The following is a 7,123-nucleotide window of genomic DNA, read 5'->3' on the forward strand; positions in this document are numbered from 1 at the left end:
AACCCCCTCCCGCCGGGATCCAGCCCAGCGTGGGAGCCCCAGAGCGACAGGACCCCCAGAGCGAACTGTCCCACACCCGATGACACGACCCCCGGCCAGGCGGGGACACCACGTGAAGCCGCCCGGTCCCCTCCTGCCTCCCCGCACCCCACAGGACCCCCCGGAAACAGAGCCAGGAGCTGCACACCCATCCCAGCCTGGATCCCCCCAGCCCAAACCACCCACCCACGGGGGGGCTGGATCAAGGGGACCCCCCAAAGCTGTGCTGTCCCCCCAGGCTCCCACACTCTCCCAGGACGGGGACGTGGGGACACACGGGGTGGCAGCATCGCTGCTGGACACTTTTCTGCTCTTCTCCCAGCCCGGTTTTCCCCCGGAGCAGCGGCCGGGCGGGGGCGCCTGGCACAGGATTGGGGCAAAACCAGCTGGTTTGGAGCGAACTGGGAGCAGAGCGAGACATAAACACAGCTTTGGGGACAGCGGGGCACACAGACCAGCCTTGTCCTCTGTGGGGTTGGGACAGTTTCCCCAAACGCTGGGTTTGGGAGTGGGGCTGGCCCCAAAAATGGGGTTTTTTGCTCCCAAAAGGCGTTTTCCAGCCCCCCTGGCTGGATGGAACAGCGTCGAAGGGGCTCGGGCTGGGATTGATCCCCTCATCCCGAGGAGCTGGATCCGACCATCAGCATCTTGCCTCAACCTCCCCGAATGTGGGGCTATGGCAGGAACAGAGCACCCAAAACCCCCATGGCCTCCCCATCCCTGCCGGATTTTGGGGGGGATCTCGCTCAAATTTGGCAATACTGACGCTGCTGTCGACACAGCCCCTTGCCGGCTGTTTTAACGAATCTAATGAATGTTTTGGGTTGGGTTTTTTTAATTATTGGTTTGTTTTGTTCTGTTGGGGTTTTTTGTTATTTAGTTTAATTTAAAGTGCCTGAGTAGACTCTGGCTGAGTGTGACCCCCCCCGAGCCTGCGCCGGCTCCCCCAGGCCCCTCCGGCCGAGCTGCCGCCTTGCCAGGCAATAACTTTGCCACCCTTTCCCCCTCTTTTCTTTTCCTTTTCCCAAGGAAAATAGTGGTTTTCAAGCAACCCCCCAAACACACCCCATCCCCAGCTCTGCGGACAGCAGCATCTCCAGGGTTCATCTTCCTCTCTAGGTTCAAGGATGCTCTCACTGACCTGCCATGGGATGGGGTGGGATGGGATGGGATGGGCAGACACCCACCCACTCACAAGCCTTCTCAAACCCCGCGGGATGCAGAAGGAAACGTTCCCATCGTTTAAACCCATTCGAAGAGCTTCCCTTCCTCCTGAGCTCGGCGGGACCCAGGCACCGGCACTCCACAGATCCTTTGTTTTTTCAGTTGGCTTGTTTTTATATGAGACTGTATTTGTAACGTGAACCGAGGATTTCTTTTCTATTCTGTAATTATAAAAGTCGAAGGAAAGTTTCACCTGATGGCTGTTCTGGTGTTGGGGCATTTCCCTTCTTCCTGCAGTCAAATTGATTAAAAAGTGGTGGGATTTTTTAATTCTTGCTTTTCCCCCCCAATTAACGCTGCCAGCTCGCGCCCGCGGGCTCTGCGTCACCCAGGGGGATGTCGCCTCCTCCCTCGCTGCCCGCACAGGTAATTTCTTCTCTGCTGGTAAAATAACAGAAAGAAAAGGTAAAAAGAATAAAGCAGAAATGCGGAAAAGCAGCGTTGTTGGGGCCAGGTGCGGGCATCAGCGCATCCACCCCACGCTTTGGGCACAGTACAGTCTCAGATCACTCATTCCTCTTGGGAAATGGATGGGAAAACATCTCCTGCCTTTCCGCCCTCCCCCGGGACACCCGAGCCTCCTGCTCCCCCTGCGGCCGGCGCGTCCCTTGCCGAGCAGGAGGATGCTCGGAGCGCGGCGGGTGCCTTGTCCCCAGCTCCCAACAGACCAGGGTTCATCGTCCCCAGCAGCTCCCTGCGGTTTTACAGCCATAATCTGATTTTCAGAGCAGCAGGAGAAATTCTTTGAACTAAAACTGATACGAGCGATCACCCGAGTGCCTCGGCCATCCCCGATGTGAGATGTGCCCCCTCCTGCTCGCACCCCACTCTGAAGCTGGGACACGGGTGCAGCATCCCCAGTAGCGATGCTCTTATTGCCCTGAAAAATATCAGGGCATCTCAGATTTTAAAAGTATGTGAGTGTGGGCATTGCACTGCTCCCCACAGCCATGTGGGGGTCTGGGGAGGTTTTGCTTTGAACCCCTTACACCCTGGGCCAAGCTGGTCCATCCTCACAGCCCCTGGCCTGGCCGTGGCTGAGATGTAATTAGAGAGTCCAAGCATCTCTTGCCACTATCATGTGAAGAAACCCTGTGTCACTGTAAACAGGAAGGGCAGGAAGAAAAACGAGTTGATTTTCTTCCATCCCAACCCGAGCAAAGAAACGGCTGAGGAGCAACAAAGGATTAATTTACCGCGCGCAGAAACGCCGGCTCCCTCCCGCAGCCGCGGGACCCCGGCAAGCCACAGATGTTAAGGAGTAAAAAAGCCGCTTTCACAACCTCAAACAAAGGCATAGAGATGCTTTTCAGGGACTCGAGGAGATCTGTAGATCCGGCTGCCGCGGCCCTAGGTGTGCCGAATTAAATACGGCTGGTCCGAGGAAACAGGAGCAGGAGAAGGAGCGAGGCCGGTGGGATGCCGTGGGTGAATGAGAGCGATGATGTTTCCATGCCTGGAGGGGAGCTTCTTGCTTGCTTTCAGGGGTAAACTGATTAAGAAATACATCCTGGGCCTTATTTTTCCCCCTTTGATTCCTTAGCTGGGATGGGCGGTTCTCCAGTGGTCGCTGCCAGGTGGGACGTGCAGTGGCATCCCCAAGGGACACTCCACTCCTGGTGTCGCATCGCCACCGCAGCCCCCAGCCCCACATCCCTAAATGATGCTCTTTCTGGTGCTCCCATCACCTCTGGTCGCAGCTGGAAGGTGACAGGGGGATGGGTGTTTGTTGGAAAGGCTGATGAAAAGGCAGGAACGTGGCGCAGGGCTCAGTCCCTCTCCTCGCTGCTGTCACACGTCTCAGCAGCCAGATCCAGGGGGAAAACCCACGCGGTTCAAAAACAAACAAGACTTTCCTTTTTCCTGGTTTATAGCTTCTATCAGTTCGTTGTGTGGCTGCTTTTACTGTAGGTTGCTCAATTACCTTCTCGCTAATAGACTGTTATCAGTGGGCTGGCAGAGGGACACTCGAAGATGCCAAAAACATTTCTCGCTGCCTGGTCCCTGGGGGAAGCACCTTCCTCACCCCATAGGAATGAGGAGGAGTCCTGTGTGTCCATTCTCAGCGTGGATTTAACCCACCCTGGATCCCATAAACCCATCCTTGATTTGTCTCCGTTTCTGCAGGGCATTCTTTGCCGCCTGGCTCTGGCTGTCGTTGCGGCGCTGGCTCTGCGAGCCGTGGCGAACCGGCAGGACAGCGGGATGCGGAGGAGGGCCCTGGCAGAGCTGGTTTCCACCCGTGGGATGTGTGGCACGGCTTTGCCAGCCGCCTTCCTGCACACAGAAATAGCGACATGTGTTGTTAATGACCCTCAAGGCATTGCCCAGAGTTCCCTGCTGGTTGTCCTCACACCCCGGAGCGGGGACCCGGTGTCAGGCTTGGTACCACTCGAAGCACAGCTGATGGGTGGGTGTTGCTTAAAAACTTTCATTTTAGGGGGGGTGTATTTTTGCAAGAAACAGCAACTTTCCAGCCAAAACGAAACTTTCAGACTTTCCTGTCATCAGGTGGGTCCGCAGCCAGAACTCCCTTCAGCTTGCCGCAACCGCAACATTTCACCAGCCGCTTTTAGACACTTTGGCTGCCGACTCCTGGAAACGTCTGCGTTGGGTTTCTCAGCGTGAGCATGGAAACCTGTAGGCGAAAAGTGTCGGTGAAAACCACGGTTTTATCTGATCGCTGAAGGCTGCTGCAGAAACGGAGGGACGTTTCCCGTCTGGGGCTGCTGATGACGACAAGTCCAACCCGGAAAGCGGTTACGTGTGTGACCTGTATCTGCACATGTGGGACTGGGCTCTCGGGGGAAGGTCCCTGGGGAAGGTCCATGATTTGAGGTCTCTGGTTGTCTTTGCGAAGCAGCCGATGGAGCGATGTGGGGGTCAGCACATAGCCCGTGTTCACGAAAAGCTACTAAAGCTGCCCGGCTGCAGGGCTGGTCATTTTTGTCTCAAGGCAACATGGTTTGATGACACATCATCCCAATGATGAAGCTGAATGATGTAGTTGGCTCCTAAAGCTTTTTGGTCAAGCCAGCACATTTTGAAAGTATTCTGCACGAATACCTCAGCAGGTTTTGGCTTGGTTTAGAAAGAAATCCAGTAATTCAGTGGATTCTGCGGGAGGGATGAAGGTGCTGGTGGTGGAACCCAAACTCCGACTCAGTCCCACAGCCACAGGGCTGCGTGTCCCCACATGCTGCTTCTCCGCGCCTTTCTTCCTCAACTGAATAAACTACTTACTGGTGTAAGTGGGTTTTAACCACTAATACTTCATCCACAGGAGGACTCCTTCCCTCCCCCTCTCATTTTACTGGTATAAATGTAATTATCCCAGGTATAATTAACATAAACAGTGTTTCTGGTGTCAGCAAGCAGGCTGGGTGTGTGCTGCCAGCCGCTGCGGTGCAGCTGTTATCTCTGGCTCGCAGCACAGGGTCAGCGCTGCTCGGGACCCCCGTGCTCCGCCAGCACCGCAGCTTGGGGCCAGACGGCCCCCCCAGTGCCATGGGGTGCCGAGGCTGCCAGTCTGCAGGCACAGCACCCCAAAATCTGGCCAGCAGAGGCAGGTAGGGACCTGCCAGCCCTCCTTCCCCGGGGCTGTGTGGTGAAGACGTGCTGTGGGAAAGAGCTCACGTTTCGCAGCCCAAATATTCGTCAGCTCGGAGTCAATGCTCATGCCTTGTATGAGCCTGGGATGTTCAGATGTTGCAGAACGCATTCAAAGAACAAGGGTGTCTGAACATATTTATTTGCTCTGTGCCAAGACAACACAGTTTCACCATTTGCAACTCTGCTACGCCATGAGGCTGGCCTTGCACACGCTGGCAGCGCTTTGGGGATGTTGCATGGTCCACCATGGCACGGCAGAGCCCGGTTTAGGGCTCTACCAGCTGGAAGGTGGAGAACTGATCCGGCCTTACCGCACAAGCGTGCTTCTGAGGCCGTTTCCTTGTAGCATGGCAGTGCAGCTCGGCAGAATGAGCTGCATCTCCGTCAGGAACGCTTGCCAGGAGAACCTGCTGATGCTCCCTCCTATTGCGGTGAAAAGCCCAGAGGCAGCCAGACCTCGCCAACAGGAGCTACTCGTTGTGCACGATCCGCGCCGCAGCCGTTCCTGGGGTGCTCGGGGCCTGCCAGGGCTGCATGGGAGCACGGCAGCGGAGGCCGTGCCCAGTGCCACGCACGCGTTCGGGCAACGCGCTGCTGCGGCGCAGGCAGCCGAACCCAGTTTATCACAGCAGGGTTTTGCCTGGCACCGGGTCAAATAAGCCACGCCGGTGCTGGCTGAAGGAAGCTTTGGGTGGCTGTACAAGGGTTGGCTTAAAAAACAGCATTGACCGCAAAAGCCTTTGTTAACTCTTTATTCTGGAGGCTCCCCAGCGTGCCTGGCTGGGGTGCTCGGCACTGCCCATGCTGCAGCCGTGAGCTGTATTTCCGCAGGGTGTTGGAGGGGGCTGGGGTGAGGCTCTGCTTCCCCGCAAGCCCTGGCTGGGCTGCACGTTCTGTCGCTGGAAGCAGCAGCGTGTCAGCGGAGACACCCACCACCCCGCAGCCCTTCGGGGAGAAAATGGGTGCAAGCCACACAGCTCGAGCTCCGCTGGATCGGGCTCTGCTCATGCTTTAACGACTGTGATAAACCAGGCTTGCAGTTACGTGTGGCACCTGAAACCACAGCCTGGTTGCTTCCCCCACAAAGCCCAGGCTTGAGGGGAATCTGCCGCCAGCCCCGCGCGGTCTGCGGACCCCGCGAGTCGCTGCAGCCGCCACGCTGGGCCGCGGCGCGTTCGCTCTCCCTGTGCATGCGAGGGCATGTCCCGAGCCGCGTCCCTGCACCGCCACCTCCCCCTGCTCTCCACGCGTGGGTCGCTTGCTTGGCCAGGAGGAGAGAAAATATCGCGTCTGCGTGTCAAGCGCAGGCACTGAATCCCGGGAACACACGGGCCCTGAATCCCGGGAACACGCGGGCCCTGAATCCCCGGAACACGCGGGCCATGAATCCCGGGAACACACGGGCCCTGAATCCCCGGAACACGCGGGCCCTGAATCCCGGGGCGAGAGGCGCACAAAGGCAGGAGCGGCCGCTCCCGGGCGCTGCCCCTTTAACATGGAGGTGTGAGCGCAGGAACTACCGCTCCCGGCGCTCAGCGCGGCGCGGGCCGCCCCGGCAGCCGGAGCGGGGCACGCTGGGCTCTGTAGTTTCCACACCGCGCTGGCTGTGTGGGGAGCGGGAGTACGGGAAACGTGGGGGAAAACACCCCAGAATTGTGCTTGGCCGCCGGCGCTGGGCTTGCGAGGGCGCGGAGGAGCCCGCGCCCCGCTGTGATTGAGCCTCCGGGCGGTTCTTCGTGCGCACAGCCCCGGGTGCCGGGGGGTTCGGGCAGGAGGTGGTGATCCCTGCGGCCTCCCCGCCACCCAGGGCCGGCCCGGGGGCTGGGGGCGCCCAGGGCCGGGGGCGCCCAGGGCCGGGGGCGGCGGAGGAGGCTCAAGCACAGCCCCGTTAGCCCGGGCAGCGCTGATGGCGGCGGCGTGAGACCGAGCGCGGCCCGTGCTCCCGGCCGCACCTGGGGAAGGGGCCACACACAGCCTGAGGCCGCGGGCCCAACCCGGGCCTGGCCCCAACCCGGCCCGGGCCTGCCCGGAGAGCGGCGACCCCCATGACGGGACGCGCAGGAGGGCGCCGGGCACCGCCTGACCCCTCCGGGCGCTCCCGGGCCGGCGCCGTGCGGGCCTAGGGGGGCGGAACGGGGCGCGGGGGCGCGGGGCCGCGGGCAAGGCCCGGCCCGGCCCGGCCGGGGGAGCGGCGGCCCGGCGGCGCTTGGAGCGGCCTCGCCTTCCCGGCGTGCAGCGCGGCGCCCGT

This window comes from Nesoenas mayeri (genome assembly GCF_963082525.1).
Source record: "Nesoenas mayeri genome assembly, chromosome: 21".
Classification (NCBI taxonomy): domain Eukaryota; kingdom Metazoa; phylum Chordata; class Aves; order Columbiformes; family Columbidae; genus Nesoenas; species Nesoenas mayeri.